Source organism: Apium graveolens, chromosome 11 (genome assembly GCF_009905375.1).
Source record: "Apium graveolens cultivar Ventura chromosome 11, ASM990537v1, whole genome shotgun sequence".
Classification (NCBI taxonomy): domain Eukaryota; kingdom Viridiplantae; phylum Streptophyta; class Magnoliopsida; order Apiales; family Apiaceae; genus Apium; species Apium graveolens.
Window position 1 is genome coordinate 3,784,179 of NC_133657.1, and position 20,134 is coordinate 3,804,312.

The window sequence follows — 20,134 nt, forward strand, 5'->3', positions numbered from 1 at the left end:
TCTACAAATGACAGACTTTGCAAATGGTTTGCCAAACTGATGCACTCAAGATTTCAAGCAGATCCAAGAGAACCTCACTTAATAGCTATGAAAAGAATTTTCAAGTACCTTAAGGGTACAGCTGATCTGGGATTGTGGTATTCTATAGAATCAGACTTTAAGCTAATAGGTTACTTGTAACACCCCCAGATCCGGGGTCGGGGATCCGGGTTGTCACGGTCTTTCTTTCCACAATATCACTTCACTTAATTAATAATAAATAACCTCATGCTGTGACCCCATACTAACACACCACAACCCGTTATAGTCTCAGAGATGAAATTTAAATAAGTACAAGTCTTTGAATCCACAATTTAAAAGTTATTACAACCCAAAATGATTACTTGATAAATTTACAGTTAATTGCCATTATCTGCCACAAGTTATAATTATACATAATTGATTCTCAAAAGTAGATGGTCTGATCTACAATAGATCTACCTCTGCAGCTATAGCAGCTACAACATCAACGGGAAGACGCGGGACGCTTCCCACGCGCTTGCGCTGGGTCTGCTGGAGTCTGGCCATCTTTCCTAACTGTTGTTGTGTGATGAAGAAATAAAGCAAGGGTGAGCAGCAAGCCCACCAAAATAATATGTATAATGATTTACAATATATGAGCCTACTCATAATACTCATGAAAGTCTTGGTCAAAAGAAATGAACCAAGTTTGATATCTTAATGCGATGAAGTCGCAAAATATTCAGTATATATACATATATACTTTTCAAAATATTGGAAGTCCTCTTCCATGCATAATATACACAAAATCCCAGTGTATAACTGTATATATAAAAAAAATATCGTTGCAAGGTGATCTCATACATCTAACCTTGTCTCAACGTTTTTCTGAAAATCTTTGTCATTCATAAGACAATTATTAACTAGATATAAGTTTAAAAGATGAGGTTACCAAATACCCCAATATACTTATATCTTTCCCAATACTACTTGAACTACCACCGTTCAAGTTATAATCAGTTTCAAAAGTTCATCACATAGATGAGACTACAAGACAAGATTTGAATAGATTCAATCTTTGAAATATTATTGAATGAAAAAGTTATGAGATACTTTATTTAGTCCCGATATATATATATCCACATATATATATCTCTAAAACATTTCCTGGAACCTCTGTTATGTAAAGTATGAACAGAGTTGCAATATCCAATGAATTTGGAAGGAAAAGAAAACCTTTGGCATAAACCAGATATCTTGCTGATCAGGCAAAGATACCCATAAGTAACCTTTTCTACTAGTAGATGGACGAATTCCCCACTGGTCATCACCCTGGTCATAATTAGGACCTTATGCTGGACTGCCACTCAGCCACTTATGCATTTGATGGACTCCCACTGAGCCACTTACACTATCATGGACGCCCACTGAGCCCATGTTGCTTATGCCGACTCAATAGATGGACTTACTTCCCGAACGTTGGGTAAGTAATCAATTCATTTACCAAAACTGCAACCTTGTTGCGAATATAAAATACACCACAGAGCCGGATTCCCCAGGTTTTGAACGAGTATTTAAATCCCCTTTAAAGGAAGATCTTAAATATAAAAATGAGTTTTGGGGTCCGCTCTAACTTTTAAAAATCATTTTGAAGACTCGAAAACACTTTAAAGAGTGTTTGGAGTAAAGCTGATTTAATGAAGTAAATCAGTCCCCAGAATATTTAGAAAATGACTGAATATTATTATTTAAATAATATTCCCATAAAGAATAATCTTTTATAAAAATAATTGAAGTAGAAGTTTTAAAACTTATACTTGAAACGAGTATTAAATAACCAAAGATATACTTATATGAAAGTATTATCTTTATTTGAATAATCGAAAATAAGTTTGATTATTAACACCTTATTCTTTAATAAAATAAAGAATATATTTCAGCAAATAATCGGAGTCATAGATCCTCAAATGAATATTCAAATAATATTCATTAAATAATATAAACTGAGTCATAAGCCTTCGAATGAATATTCAAATAATATTCAATAAATAATATAAAAGAGTCATAAGCCCTCGAATGAATATTCAAATAATATTCAGATAAATAAATAAAAGGAGTCATACGCCTTCGAATAATATTCAAAATAATATTCATTAATAAAGTAAAAGGAGTCATAAGTCCTCGAATGAATATTCAAAATAATATTCAATAATAAAATAAAGTTAAAGTTATCGAATAAACCTTATTCGATTAATAGTTTTAAAAACTATATCCATATATATATATATATATATATATATATATATATATATAATATACTCGGGAACATCGACTCCCGGTTTAGAAATATGTTCACCTTTTATCCCCTATACTAAGGGTATACTCAAATACCGCTTATCTCTAGCATAGGTATTATGCAACTATAAGCATTTGAACCATATATAAATCAAGAATATGAAACAGGCATGCATATATACCATATCACATGCTACAATATATCGCAAGAATTTGCTAATAACAAATATGCATTTATCACAAGATCATGCATATACAGATATACATCACAACAACAGTATAACGGGTAGAAAACTTGCCTGAGCGACTTGGGGGTGAGAAAGGCTCGGGACGAGTCTGATAACCTATAAACAACAAGTAAGTTGGAATTAAACCAAAATCACTTGTAAACCTATACTTTAACTAACTTAGACTCTAACGCTTGTTTTGCGCTCACCGATTCGCTTAAGTCACTCGGGTACCCTCGGCTCCACCATTTTTAATAATTTAACCTTTACGAGTTTTAAAGCGATTCCTTCGCGAATGCCTTACCAACTGCCTAACACACTTACCATAAATGTTTCATACATTAATTAACCCTTTTTGGTCTTTAACCTATGTTTCAAAGTAAGGCGAGGGAAAAAGTTTCGTTCGCGAAACGCCGTTACTTGAAACGGTCGTTTCTCCTAAACCGTGCATCGGAATCGAACGAACTACATATCAAAACGAAGCTCGTAACATGAGCTATCTAATCATGGCAGTGGTCATAATCTAGCAGGGGGTTCTCGGGTCCTAATGCTATGCACAAAAACAGTCCAAAGAAAATCGGACGTTACGACGGCTATGTTTACGCGATTTCCAAATTTTAAACCATACAAAACCAACCACAAACCAACCTCAAATCCAACATACAACCAACATCCATCCTTATCACATCATAAAAACCCCAACCAATTCAATTTAATCATTCATACTCATGCTTAAACTTAACTTTAATCATACTTAAGTTCCTTTAAATCAAAACCACAACAATTACCATTCCATTTCACTACCATTCCAAATCCCAAACTCTAAATCATAACAACAAGCTACAATATCAACCCACTAATCAAAATCATCTTATAATATATAGGAATCTAGGGTTTGGAGATGGTATACCTTCCTTGAAGTGGTGGGTGGAGCTAGGAAGCCTTAAGAAGCTTGGAGAAGTCTTAAGAATGCTTGGATCTTCAAGAAAACCAAGAAAAGTTCAAGTTAAAAAACTTGAAAACACTATTCATTGTCTTCTTCTTTGATTAAATGAAGAAGATTGAGAAGGAATTAATGGCTTAAACTCATGATATAGTCCTAACTAAGCATGAAGATGATTAGGGAATTATCTTACCAATTTAGGAAGCTTGGATCTTGGATTTTGAATTTCTCTTGCCTTTTGAATAGTGAAAAGCCGTGAGCAATGAAGAACAAAGCCTTGGTTGCTTTTGATTTTTGATGAAAATGATTTTACTTGGCTTGGTTGATTGGTTTTTGTGCTTGCTTTAGTCAATTACCTTCTTGCCCTTGGATTTGTGTGGTTACAAAGCCACCACACCTCCTTCCTTCCCATGTCATGCTTATGTCATCCTCATGATGTCATCCTCACTTCCTTGTCCTCTTTCTATTGGTTGGATGACATCATTCCCACTAATCCCTTTGATTAACTTCCTAATCGTTTGCCTAATGACCGCTGATCTGTTATACGGTTCGCTTAACTTTCGTTCTCGTTTATCGTTTGAAGGATCATACCCGGGATCTTATTACTTAGGTTCCCTTAACCTTTCTCAATACATTATATTCCTTTTTATGATCCTCTATTATAATCCTTTAATTTAAATCCTTTTTATCCTGTTACCTTATACTCAATTCTCTCCGTATCTTGTGGATTTCCGGGAAAAACCAAAGTGTTCGGAATTGGATTCTGACGATCTTTACATACACTTATATACTTCATAGAGTACTAATAATATCCCATAAGATCAATAACAGAACCCCTACATAGCGTGGCATAAAAAGTTTTCTCGTTCAGCAAAAACACTATTCATAAGGGTTTCAAAATTTCTCAAAAATTGGGGTTATTACAGTCTCCCCTCCTTAAAAGGATTCCGTCCCGGAATCAGATAGAAAACAAATGGGGATACTTTCTTAGCATTACACTTTCTAACTCTCGAGTCAATTTTCCCACATTGTGGTTCTACCACCAAACTCTGCCTAGTTTGATAATCCTTCTCCTAAGCACTTGTTCCTTTTTACTCTATAACCCTTCCTGGTTGCTCCATATAGGTTATGTCGGGTTGCATATCTATGCGCTCATATGCCTCTATTTATCTGGCATCTGAATTACACTTCCTTAACATTGATACGTGAAACACGTTACGACCTGCTACATGTTCGGGGTTAGGGCTAGCTCATATGCTAACTTCCCAAACGTCTTAATATATCCAAGGGTCCAACGAATTGTAGACTTAGCTTTCCTTTCTTTCCGAACCTCATCAATCCTTCCCAAGGGATACCTATATCATTACTAGGTCCCCTATTTCATACTCTTTATCCTTTCGTGTCAAATCAACATACTTATCATGTCCATCTTGGGCTACTACCAGCCGTCCTCTGATTAGATCTATCATATCCTTGGTCCTTTGGACTACTGCGGGTCCGAGCATCTTGCGCTCTACAACTTCATCCTAACATAAGGGAGATCGACATTATCTTCCCTCAAGAATCTCATAAGGCGACATCTCGATAATGACATATGATCTATTGTCGTAAGATAACTCAATCCGAATTAAGTGATCATTCCAAATTCTTTCAAGTCTATTGCACAGACTCTCATTATAGCTTTTATCATTAGAACTTTTGCTTCTCAATACCCATTCTTTTCCAGTTCGTTATCGCTATCACCTTCGGTTCCTAATATTATACTGGTTATACTTTTGCTCGTTAGCGTTCTATAACCTTTTAATAACCACGTCAACCTTAGTATCACGAATGTGTTTCCATTCCGCATACTACCACCACTTTATTACTCCTTTTTCAGTTGTTTCTATTTTCCAAAATTTGATCAATCAAATAGAAGTAAAGGAATTTGTTGAGAGATCACTATGATCATGAACACTTGTTATATCGCATAGTTAGTACAGAAGGTGGCCAGCCTTTAGTACTTGACAAGCAACTAAACAATAGATGGTATCCTACTAGGCTTCTATCACAAAGATAGATAGTCATTCGGCAATACCTCCCCTTCTGGAAGGGTTGTTCTTCTCAGCTTACATGAAATGAAAAGAAGAGAAAAGAACGAATTGAAGAGAATTGTATATATGAAAAAATATACAGCCACAAAATATCTGGCTTGGAACCTACCTCTGAACTATAGAGGTTTATCATAGAAGAACAAAACATATATGTATTTATATCAACATCAAGTATTATAGCATCGCATTTCACGTGCCTAAATATTTTCGCTATCCCGTCCATCATTCTATGGACCCATGCTCTTCCTCGAGCTTATACACAATTACCTTTGAAACTCCCTCGACATCGAAAATCGAATTTGGGATCTCATTCTATATATCACCGTTACTAGGATTCTATGCTCGCACCGCAACCTTCCTCGTATAATAATACGACTCTCTATTGATAAGAAAGAATAATTATTCACTAGGTAGATACTCTACTTAATTAGTCTATCAATGATAACTTATACACTACCACGACCCGATTAGTGGTACTCAATCTCAACACCCATTCCAATACAACTCTCATGGTTGTAATCAGCTCACTATTCGCAGAATTATTGCTGCCTTACTATGGTCCACCACTGACCCACTGTAGTCATTCATTTTCCATGAAATCTTAATAACTAACCATACGGAGTCCATACATCTCGTATCTAATTCTCCTAAGGAGTTAACATAACCACCAATCACAATTCATGAAGAACACTCCAAACTCTGACGTACCTTCATGACATGAAGCAGATAAAAGTGCAGAAGAGTTTCAATCAAAGCAACGATAGCAGGTTAATACCATTTTTAATCATATTCCTTAAATAGAAGACTTAACTCAAAGGTTCGTCTAGTCCTTTTGGAAACATGGTCCTGGCTTATCCCAAGATAGGACCTCCTAAGATAGATAGCCCGTTCATGGCGATTACACGAATTAAACTTTTACCAACTACTATTACGGTTGGATATTGCACAGTCATCAGAAGGAATGTCAATCTTCCAAACCATAATTTAACTTTCACATTTTTAACCATCATCACTGTATTCTTTTGGCACACGCGCCTATAATTATCCTCTTACCTTTAAAGTGTCGGCCACCTCTTTGGCCTTTCCTGATAGTAAAATTTCCTTACAGTCAATGTCATTTTAACCACCTCCAAATAAATTTTCTACCTTATTTCCGATCACTGCTTGAGTGAAAATACTTTCCTTAAAATCTGATGAGTAAAAAAAATCACCATTTTTCCATAAGTTATTGCCTCAGTCTTTAGAGGTTAATCACTGTCGTGACTGACTCTCGATCGTACTTAGAACATCTTTTGTCTTAGGTCCTAATTGCCCTGAATAATTTCGACCTTTACTGGTTCGATCCATACTTTCTCGTGGTTTAACACGTGCCCCACTTGGCATCATTATAATTACGTCATATTTCCTTTATCCACATTTCTATTCTTGAGAATTTTGAATATTACCTTTTTCCTTATAAAACCTCTAAGGTTATCCTTCAATCGTTCCTCCTGTATTCCCTAGATACAGGGCATATCACAATACCATTTACTAATAGTAGAACCATTGTCTATATACTTCTGCAAAATTTCTCCACTGATTTTTAAAGGTTGTTGTTACCTTAACCCTTTCCCAATCATACTGTCAAAACTCATACTGTCCCTATTAAGGGTGAAATTCCAACCTTTATACATTCCCCTAGGATTCATTTTAAGTTACCGATGTTCTATCCTTAATTCCACCTTTAAAAGGTACCTGCATCCTTCCGTGGATAAATCAAGTCATATATCCCTGATAAGGGTGTCTTATTCAATCATTCCCACCTCGATAGTCTATACCTAACTTCATAATAGCATCATTATTCAAATTGAGGTCAATCCATATGGCCTCCAAAAGATAACAATGGTCATCTGCTTTTCTTTCCTGATTTGGTAATGATCACATGGATGATCTGGAAGATATTGGTCGCGTTCAACGTGAACTTCTTCTTAATAAATCCTTATTTACTTTTGTTGTTTATCTCAACAGTCATCTCAATGTTGGGATATCTTTCATACCTGGCGTCTCCCTTTCTGGGTATCAAGCCACCGGTCTTACATTTCCTTCTTGAAGGTCACTTCCTTCATCCAATTTTTCCTAATTTCTTACTTCCTTATCCCCTTAGTCTATCCGCGTCTCATTATTTATCCTTCGAATTATCTCAAGGTTTCCTCGAATCCTCCCAACTTACAGGGGATAAACTTATATGTATCTCTTATGCCCTCAACCATCAATTTTAACTTATGTTGAATCACCCTCATCCTGACGAATGCATACTTTTCTATTTCTATTGCTACGAGTCGTTAGGGTTTCCTCATACCCAACTCCCTTATCATACCTCAAACTCTATTGCCGTTATATTCCTTTCCACTTCAATTTCTTTTTATTTTCCTTTCTCTTATCATTATTTCATGAACCAACACAACATAAGCATTGATTTCAAACATCCCGTCATTCTGGATTCGTGTCCTCCGAACGAATCTTGATAACTTTTACAACTTAGATTCATAATTTATCATACTCGTCTGCCTTTGTTCTGGCTCTAAAGCTTTTACACTATCTCCTTATCTTTGGGAATTACTTTCCCGAAAACAATTGACTGAACTTAAATCAGTTTATTATAATCTCTTACTCCGTGCCTTCCTTGGCCTTTTACCGGCGGGTGGTCTCTCTCTTAGGAGGGTAAGTGACAAAACAGTCTTTTGTGGTTCGTCAATCATTTAGAATCTCAAATGATTCATCTATTTCCTTTAGCCAGGCTCTTGCCTCGACTGGGTCAGCTTGTTCCTTGGAACTCTGAGAGCTTAGCGACTTAAAGGTCATGAAAGAATTTCCCATCGCACTGTCTCCTCAGGGTGGTGGTTGGGGATAATAGTCTAAGTTCTTTCTAGATAGGTCCATGAATTGCCGTATAGGAGTACCGTCTCGGTTCTCCTTTCCTTACTCGACTTTCTGTTTCCTTAGTATGAAATGTTTCATCCTACTCCCCATAATTGGGGTCATCTTTTAATTTAAAATCCTCATTTTCCTCTCCATTATGTCATGGGTTCCTTCTATCTTGATGGCGACCTCCCTGACTATCACGTTCAGGGTTTGCTCTAAATCTTATTCCTCAAACTATGGCTCTCATCTAAGTTCTCATCCTTACGCTCTTGAACTTTCGAAACCCAAATTCTATAGGAATACCTCATTATTCCCTTATCCTCTTTCTCGGTATTAATCTCATATTTATTTGTTGGCTCTCTGCCTTCATTCATCACCTTTCTCTGACACAATATGCTCTTTTCCGATAATTCGGACTGTATTGCAATCTCAAACAGCTTTTCGGTACCGGCTCCGGTTACCTTCATATCTATTTCCATTTTTTTTTTCAAAATCTCTTATCAACTTTCCTAAAGACATTAACCTCTTGAGTCTCTCCTTCTTACTAAGGGCATCAGCCACCACATTGGCTTTCCCCGAATGATAGAGAATCTCCCAATCATAATTCTTGATTAGCTCTAACCGCCTCCTCGGGCATATGTTGAGCTCTCTCTATGGGAAAATGTACTAGAGTACTTATGGTTTGTGAATCTCATACTTCTCTCCATACAAGTAGTGCCTCAAACCTTTAGGGCAAAACTATTGCCACGAGCCTAAGCTCATGGGCGGGGATATCGAATTTCATATTACCTTAATTGTCTTGACATGTACGCGATTACCTTACCGTGCTGCATAAGCACGCACCCTAAGCCCTAGTGCGAAGCGTCACTATACTTCACAAAATCTCCTTTTTCCATCCGGCAACGCCAGCATAGGGGCCATCACCAATCTTTGCTTCAGTTCTTGAAAGCTGTTCTCGCATTTCTCTGTCCATTCAAACTTCTCAGTCTTACGAGTAAGCCGCGTTAAAGGGGCTACTATCTTTACAACTTGAACGAACCTCCGGTAGTGACCGGCCAATCCTACCTCTGGTAGTCGACCAAACCATGGTCATCAATTCATCAGTGGTCCTTTATCCAATCCTGTCAGGATCCTCCATGGGATCCTCCTCAACAACTATCCCTTCTAGGACTACATCCTCAACCGCTAAATCCTCAATATCAACATCATCCGGTCCTGCATTAGGACACTCTATCGGATCCACAATCCGATCTCCAATTAGTAATAAAATATCATCGCGATGTTGCTCCTCAACATCAGGGTTCGGAGTCCCGCTACCATATACGATAACGAACTACGCTCCTATCACGATTTTTATAAGGGTTCCCATAAGGGTTTTAACTGTCAGTACTACGTTAGGTAGCCCGACTATGAACTTGGCAAGAGTTCTTATTATCTTTGTGAACTTATTATCTTAACGTCCCATCATCTCTGAGGTTTATAACGCTTAGCTCTGATACCATTTCTGTAACACCCCCAGATCCGGGGTCGGGGATCCGGGTTGTCACGGTCTTTCTTTCCACAATATCACTTCACTTAATTAATAATAAATAACCTCATGCTGTGACCCCATACTAACACACACCACAACCCGTTATAGTCTCAGAGATGAAATTTAAATAAGTACAAGTCTTTGAATCCACAATTTAAAAGTTATTACAACCCAAAATGATTACTTGATAAATTTACAGTTAATTGCCATTATCTGCCACAAGTTATAATTATACATAATTGATTCTCAAAAGTAGATGGTCTGATCTACAATAGATCTACCTCTGCAGCTATAGCAGCTACAACATCAACGGGAAGACGCGGGACGCTTCCCACGCGCTTGCGCTGGGTCTGCTGGAGTCTGGCCATCTTTCCTAACTGTTGTTGTGTGATGAAGAAATAAAGCAAGGGTGAGCAGCAAGCCCACCAAAATAATATGTATAATGATTTACAATATATGAGCCTACTCATAATACTCATGAAAGTCTTGGTCAAAAGAAATGAACCAAGTTTGATATCTTAATGCGATGAAGTCGCAAAATATTCAGTATATATACATATATACTTTTCAAAATATTGGAAGTCCTCTTCCATGCATAATATACACAAAATCCCAGTGTATAACTGTATATATAAAAAAAATATCGTTGCAAGGTGATCTCATACATCTAACCTTGTCTCAACGTTTTTCTGAAAATCTTTGTCATTCATAAGACAATTATTAACTAGATATAAGTTTAAAAGATGAGGTTACCAAATACCCCAATATACTTATATCTTTCCCAATACTACTTGAACTACCACCGTTCAAGTTATAATCAGTTTCAAAAGTTCATCACATAGATGAGACTACAAGACAAGATTTGAATAGATTCAATCTTTGAAATATTATTGAATGAAAAAGTTATGAGATACTTTATTTAGTCCCGATATATATATATCCACATATATATCTCTAAAACATTTCCTGGAACCTCTGTTATGTAAAGTATGAACAGAGTTGCAATATCCAATGAATTTGGAAGGAAAAGAAAACCTTTGGCATAAACCAGATATCTTGCTGATCAGGCAAAGATACCCATAAGTAACTTTTTCTACTAGTAGATGGACGAATTCCCCACTGGTCATCACCCTGGTCATAATTAGGACCTTATGCTGGACTGCCACTCAGCCACTTATGCATTTGATGGACTCCCACTGAGCCACTTACACTATCATGGACGCCCACTGAGCCCATGTTGCTTATGCCGACTCAATAGATGGACTTACTTCCCGAACGTTGGGTAAGTAATCAATTCATTTACCAAAACTGCAACCTTGTTGCGAATATAAAATACACCACAGAGCCGGATTCCCCAGGTTTTGAACGAGTATTTAAATCCCCTTTAAAGGAAGATCTTAAATATAAAAATGAGTTTTGGGATCCGCTCTAACTTTTAAAAATCATTTTGAAGACTCGAAAACACTTTAAAGAGTGTTTGGAGTAAAGCTGATTTAATGAAGTAAATCAGTCCCCAGAATATTTAGAAAATGACTGAATATTATTATTTAAATAATATTCCCATAAAGAATAATCTTTTATAAAAATAATTGAAGTAGAAGTTTTAAAACTTATACTTGAAACGAGTATTAAATAACCAAAGATATACTTATATGAAAGTATTATCTTTATTTGAATAATCGAAAATAAGTTTGATTATTAACACCTTATTCTTTAATAAAATAAAGAATATATTTCAGCAAATAATCGGAGTCATAGATCCTCAAATGAATATTCAAATAATATTCATTAAATAATATAAACTGAGTCATAAGCCTTCGAATGAATATTCAAATAATATTCAATAAATAATATAAAAGAGTCATAAGCCCTCGAATGAATATTCAAATAATATTCAGATAAATAAATAAAAGGAGTCATACGCCTTCGAATAATATTCAAAATAATATTCATTAATAAAGTAAAAGGAGTCATAAGTCCTCGAATGAATATTCAAAATAATATTCAATAATAAAATAAAGTTAAAGTTATCGAATAAACCTTATTCGATTAATAGTTTTAAAAACTATATCCATATATATATATATATAAATAAATATATATATATATAATATACTCGGGAACATCGACTCCCGGTTTAGAAATATGTTCACCTTTTATCCCCTATACTAAGGGTATACTCAAATACCGCTTATCTCTAGCATAGGTATTATGCAACTATAAGCATTTGAACCATATATAAATCAAGAATATGAAACAGACATGCATATATACCATATCACATGCTACAATATATCGCAAGAATTTGCTAATAACAAATATGCATTTATCACAAGATCATGCATATACAGATATACATCACAACAACAGTATAACGGGTAGAAAACTTGCCTGAGCGACTTGGGGGTGAGAAAGGCTCGGGACGAGTCTGATAACCTATAAACAACAAGTAAGTTGGAATTAAACCAAAATCACTTGTAAACCTATACTTTAACTAACTTAGACTCTAACGCTTGTTTTGCGCTCACCGATTCGCTTAAGTCACTCGGGTACCCTCGGCTCCACCATTTTTAATAATTTAACCTTTACGAGTTTTAAAGCGATTCCTTCGCGAATGCCTTACCAACTGCCTAACACACTTACCATAAATGTTTCATACATTAATTAACCCTTTTTGGTCTTTAACCTATGTTTCAAAGTAAGGCGAGGGAAAAAGTTTCGTTCGCGAAACGCCGCTACTTGAAACGGTCGTTTCTCCTAAACCGTGCATCGGAATCGAACGAACTACATATCAAAACGAAGCTCGTAACATGAGCTATCTAATCATGGCAGTGGTCATAATCTAGCAGGGGGTTCTCGGGTCCTAATGCTATGCACAAAAACAGTCCAAAGAAAATCGGACGTTACGACGGCTATGTTTACGCGATTTCCAAATTTTAAACCATACAAAACCAACCACAAACCAACCTCAAATCCAACATACAACCAACATCCATCCTTATCACATCATAAAAACCCCAACCAATTCAATTTAATCATTCATACTCATGCTTAAACTTAACTTTAATCATACTTAAGTTCCTTTAAATCAAAACCACAACAATTACCATTCCATTTCACTACCATTCCAAATCCCAAACTCTAAATCATAACAACAAGCTACAATATCAACCCACTAATCAAAATCATCTTATAATATATAGGAATCTAGGGTTTGGAGATGGTATACCTTCCTTGAAGTGGTGGGTGGAGCTAGGAAGCCTTAAGAAGCTTGGAGAAGTCTTAAGAATGCTTGGATCTTCAAGAAAACCAAGAAAAGTTCAAGTTAAAAAACTTGAAAACACTATTCATTGTCTTCTTCTTTGATTAAATGAAGAAGATTGAGAAGGAATTAATGGCTTAAACTCATGATATAGTCCTAACTAAGCATGAAGATGATTAGGGAATTATCTTACCAATTTAGGAAGCTTGGATCTTGGATTTTGAATTTCTCTTGCCTTTTGAATAGTGAAAAGCCGTGAGCAATGAAGAACAAAGCCTTGGTTGCTTTTGATTTTTGATGAAAATGATTTTACTTGGCTTGGTTGATTGGTTTTTGTGCTTGCTTTAGTCAATTACCTTCTTGCCCTTGGATTTGTGTGGTTACAAAGCCACCACACCTCCTTCCTTCCCATGTCATGCTTATGTCATCCTCATGATGTCATCCTCACTTCCTTGTCCTCTTTCTATTGGTTGGATGACATCATTCCCACTAATCCCTTTGATTAACTTCCTAATCGTTTGCCTAATGACCACTGATCTGTTATACGGTTCGCTTAACTTTCGTTCTCGTTTATCGTTTGAAGGATCATACCCGGGATCTTATTACTTAGGTTCCCTTAACCTTTCTCAATACATTATATTCCTTTTTATGATCCTCTATTATAATCCTTTAATTTAAATCCTTTTTATCCTGTTACCTTATACTCAATTCTCTCCGTATCTTGTGGATTTCCGGGAAAAACCAAAGTGTTCGGAATTGGATTCTGACGATCTTTACATACACTTATATACTTCATAGAGTACTAATAATATCCCATAAGATCAATAACAGAACCCCTACATAGCGTGGCATAAAAAGTTTTCTCGTTCAGCAAAAACACTATTCATAAGGGTTTCAAAATTTCTCAAAAATTGGGGTTATTACATTACTCAAATGCAGATTTTGCAGGATGCAAAATTGACAAGAAAAGCACAAGTGGAAGCTGCCAATTTCTTGGAGGCAGATTGGTTTCTTAGTTTAGCAAGAAACAGAAGTCAATTTCCACATCAACTGCAGAAGCAGAGTACATTGCTGCAGGAAGCTGTTGTGCACAGATTCTTTGGATGAAGAATCAGTTACTGGATTATGGGTTAACATATTCTAAAATCCCTTTTTACTGTGATAATCAACGTGCTATTGCTATGACAGGTAATCCAGTTCAACACTCAATGACAAAGCACATCAGCATTATGTACCACTTCATAAGGGAACATATGGATGAAGGTACAATGGAATTGCATTTTGTTCCAACAGATCAACAACTAGCAGATATCTTCACAAAACCCCTATGTGAAGCTACTTTTACAAGATTGGTAAATGAACTTGGAATGGTTTCAGGTTCTTTCTCTAAATCTGCTTAGTATATGTTCTGATACATCAGCCTTTATGATCAGTATTTACAGAAATTACTATCTTTATGTATTCTGTGCTTAATTAAAAAATTTCTAAGTGTTGATTGTTGTCTGATGTGAATTTCTAAACTCTGATAGTGATATTAATATTTCTGTGACTATTTAAACCAATGAGGATAACTGTGCTAGATGCTGACCTAATAGTCTTTAATATACTAAAGATCCCATGTATGAAGTAATTGTTTATGTGGAAATCTTTTAACACAAGCAAATTCTGATACTGAGCTTAGTTGAAGTTTACTTTGCGTATCTTATTACTAAGTCAAAAACTAGAATAGTGCTTCTTATCTGTTAAGTTCTGATGTTAGTAAATCTGATGGATGTACTAAGTGCTGATAAGCCTCACTTATCAAAAGAAAAAGAAAAGAAAAGAAATAAATATCAGGTACTCCTTTGAGATCAAGAGTAAAAATGTGGAAGGGAAGACCCAAGTGCATTGCTGGTATTAAGTAATATGCATTAGAAAAGCAAAATAATTTTTTCTTGGTGACTTTTTACATTCTCTGATTACTGGAGAAATACTCTGATAATAGCATAAATTCTGATAAGCAGTTGTGACTCACTTATACTGAGAAGCCCCTGTAAAAAGAATTTCAAAAGATGCATAAAATGAGCACAAAACAATTGAGGTGGACTCATGCATGAACTCATTATATAGTAGACTTCAGAATAATGACAGATTTTGAGCAAAGTTCTTAGTTATGCCTTATTTCTAAGATGTACTGAAGTGAATCAGACTTTACTCTTTGTCTGATATTTAGCTTAATGCACACACATACACTCCATATGAATGATGAAAATTACCGTGGTGATAAATGTTGTTTTAGATGAACAGTTTAAGTGTCAGTTGCATAAATTATGAGGATAAGTTCTGATGGAAGTTCTGATGATTAAGTTCTGATGTACCCATATCAGTATTTGTGTGAAGAATTACAGGAATAAACATTCACTTTTCGAGTAAAGGAGCCATATTCTGATGACTTTTAAATTCTGCTAATAATCAAGTTCTGATGCTGACGTGGCAGTATTTATTTACTTGGCTTATTTTTGGTCATTACTTGAACGATCATATTTTTACAGAATATTGGTTTATGTGAGATAAATCAGTCATAATCATTATGGGTTAGTGGTTAACGTGTATGTCCTGAAAAACTGCATATGCACGGTAATTATTGCTTATTTTACATGCCCATTAACTCCTGCTCTAACCGTTTATTGACTGTTCACATGGTGCCAGGTGTAAAGTGTATCACATGCTTCAAAAATACAATTGTTGAGTGGAGAGAGTATATATATGAGAGATAAAAGATTTTTTCATCTTTTACTTACTTTTCTATTCTAAATCTCTTTTACTTTCTCTCTCTCTCTCTCTCTCTCTCTCTATTTCTGAAGTTGTTTTTCACTCAGGACTTTTCACAAACACTTTGCAAAAATTCTCTTACTCACTTAATTTCTTATAGAGATGGCATCAAAAGACGTACTCAAGTGCTGGAGTTCTGGAGAAGCGGAGTATATGATGATGGTGGTGCTCAAGGGTCCCCAAGTATTATTTTTTCATCAGGGGAGGATGAGCATGTCGTGACATTGGCCATGGTTCGACAAGCACTGCAGCTGCCTGAGAACTGTGTTTATTCTACTGTTGAGGAGCCAGTTCTTCAAAACATGATGGCCAGTCTGGGGTATGAGAGGAAATTGGCAAAGCTGGGTCAATTGAAGAGATCTTATATAAGGAGGGAATGGAGTTTCTTCTTTGACCGCATAACCAAGGCTTTTGCAAACAAATGTTCTAATTTCGATGCAATCCCCATATTCAGCCAACAAATCGGGTATGCTCTCATTAACCGAACTGATTTTGATTATGCAAGTGTTGTCTTAGGTTTCATTGGGGATAGAATGACAGAAGACAGAAAAACTGTTTACTTTGCTAGATTCTGTCAGCTTATTTATAGTTTTTGTTGTGATGATAAGCCCCAATCAGCTAATGAATTAATTCCATCATTCAGACTAGCTAAAAGAGCTTTTAATGACTTATTATCTACTGATAATAAGAAGGCTGTGTTAAGACCCCTCCAAGTTCCTTTATCTGTCAAACAAGCCTTAATAACCTATGATCCAGTTAAATACACTGAACTATATCCTGATGTCCAACCATCAGAACCTCAACCATCAGCACCTACCACCTCCACACAACCACCTCAAACTTCAGAACCACAACCATCAGCACATCCAGTGAAGCCTTCATCTTCAAGACCAAAGAGGACAAAGAATGTACCTCAGTCTCAGCAGAAGATGAGGATAAATATTCTGAGAGATGAGTCAGATACTGAGGAACAGGTTCCCATATCAGAACCTGTTATTGTAGAAGCTGAGAAGGTCTCTTCTCATAAAGATACTGTAACTGGGAGTTCTAGGCCTCTCAAAAGGCTTAGAAAGCTAAATCCTGATGATAAAACTCCTACAGTGTCTCCACCTTTGAAGAAAATGAAAAAGCAAAGAGCTCACAGGGACACAGTTGAGTCAGATTCAGAAGATGAGGAAGCAGCTAAGGAAGGGGGTCAGGAATCTCTGATCCCAATAGAACCAATTGTTATTGAATCACTTTCTTCTGCACAACCATAAAATCCTCAAGACAGAGTGCCTACACCTCTTGTGTCACCTATAATTGAACAAGTACATACTGAAGACCCAGGTATAAGTGCTGAACTTCATATTCATAACTTGATTGTGCCTGAGGTTCTGTACTTGGAAGCTCCAGCAACTCAATTCACTCCACCAACAACACCAATTCAAGATGCTGATTTCAATGAAGATGTTCCAACTACACCAATTAAGAATCTGGATGATGAAAATCAGACTTTAGGTGGGCATCAAGATTTGGCTGTTGATCAAAACTTAGCTGCAGATCAGAATACTGTTGTTCTATCAGAGGATGCTGATACTGCTGGATCTATAAGTTCTGATGCTGATAATGCTGAAACTACTGGTGAAGCTGCTACTAATCTAGATGTTGATGCAGCTGGTCCATGAGGATATGCACCTCAACAAAGAGTTAATAAAGCTGATTTAGTCAAGAAGTTTGTTAGAGGGGAAGCACCAGTACCTTGGAGTGAAACTCCTAGAGGAAAGGAGTGGACTAAGGAATGGAACACAGTTAGTTTTGTTCCTTCTGAAAAGATTATTGCTGAGCATCTGGCAAAAGCTGATGAAATGCGGATAAATGATGATTTTAAGGCACAACTGAGAGTTACTGCATTGAGTACTAGACACCTTCAAGGTCAACACTCAACAACTTATGCCAAGGTGAATAAAATTCAAGATTCCATGATCCAGCAAGATATAAATGTGAAACTTGAAAAGAACAGATTTTTCAAGCCTGCCTTTGACAGAATTGCCTACATTGAGAAAACTCAGGAGAAGCAACAAACTCAGATTAATGAAATTCTAAAGAATCAAGCTTCTCATCAAACTCAACTCAATGAGATCCAATCCTCAGTGGAATTGCTTGTCTCTCTTTCTTTTACCCTGCTGATGCCAAAAATGGGGAGAAAGTGATTAAGTCCAAATGCAAATCTATTCGACACTGAAGGGAAAGGATGATAGAAATGATGACCAGGGAAACTCTGATAAGGGTAGAGGTCATGGTCAAGGCAAAGTATTTTCATCAAGTAAAGCTAAAATTACAAGTCAAGGAACAAGTTCTGATACTGGGAGAAGAATAAGTTCTGATACTGGTAAAAGGATAAGTTTTGGTGAACATCTGGAACTTGATGAAGAAATTTCAAAGAAATTATTTTTTTAAAAAAATCCAGGAATGGACTTTGAGAGTCTAAAGGAAGAAGAATCTAGACTCAAAGTAGAAAGTGTCAAGACAAAATCTAAAGCTTCTGTTGTTGAAAAGAAACTTCCAAAGCTTAAGGGTATTGTGATAAAAGAAAGAACAAATTCTGAGGCAACCAAAGCTAAATCACAAGTGGAAGTAGATCCAAGGGCAAAGAAAAAGTTGATGAACCTGTAAGGGTTTATATGCCAGTCATGGATGAAGAAATAACTGATGAAGAAGATGCTAGTCTTACTCTGATGAAAAAGAAGATTTCTCAAGCAACCTCTGATATGGCTCATGTTGTTCAGAGTCAAGGTGTAGTAAGTTCTTATATGACAGTGAAGCAAGCAACCTCTGACATAGCTCAAGTTGACTTGATATCAGAAGTTAATGAAAAGGAAACCTCTGACATTGCTCATGTTAAACCTTCAAAGATACTCCTACCAGGATTCACCAAAGCTCAATAGACTCAACCTTTGAAGACTACAACAAGTGGTTTTGAAGCAAGAGTTGTTACAGGAAAGGAAGCAAGAGATAAATCTGGATTGGGTAGTTCTGATGAAAGGAGAATACACAACACTACCAATGATCCAACTTCCTTAAGTGAACCAAGAGTAGGAGCAACTCCTGAAAAATTGAATCAACTTGAATCTGTACAAATGGTTTACCATTCTGTTTTGAAAGAACACATCATGTTATATTTTATGACAGATGGTAGGGTATTTCAGATCAGGAAGAATGCTATTCCACTGAAGTATTTTGAAGAACTGGAACATGTTCTATTTTTACTTCAAGTGAAAAATAGATTAACGGATGGTGCTGCATATTATTTAAAGTCACAAATTCAAAGACAGAAGAAGCTTTACTCTATAAAGTCTGACAGCCCATACTTTCCCAAGTACAGAGATCACAAAGGTGATATTGTTGAAATGAAGCCTAACACTGCTAAGATCATAACTACTTTTCTGGGTTATAAGGTTGTGGAATTCAATCTAGAGTCTAACAAAGCATATCTGATCAGACTTGATCAGGACATAAGGAAAGCTAAAATAAATGATCTCAGGGCAACTATTTTTCAAACTGGTGAAGATACAGCTGAATTGAAAAATGCTAAAAGGAGGATGGTTAATGTACTTGAATATGCTGAGAGATATCTTTTAAAGAATTATCTCAAAACAACTCCTGACATCATAGAGATCAGAAATTGAAGCCAAGTCGAAGATCTACAACTGCTTAAATTCTGAATTATATACAGACTGAAGCTGATATCAAGCCTTGAGGATGGTAAAGCTATAAGGACTGTAAGTTGTAGTTATCTAGTCAAATTCTCATGCATTTGTACTTAATATTTTTGACATCATCAATTATCTCTTAAACTTGTATATTATGCTAATTTACAAGTTGGGGGAGATTGTTAGATATATTTATGATGTCATGTCTAATATGATTTGTGTTTAGTTTTCAGATCTTACTTAACAGGACAAATCAGTACTTAACTGGAAATCAGTACTTATACTGAAGTCAGAACTTAAGATATCAGAACTTAAGTTATCAGGAGATATTTATCAGGAGATAATATCAGGACTTAAGGAGACTCTTAGTTTTAGATAA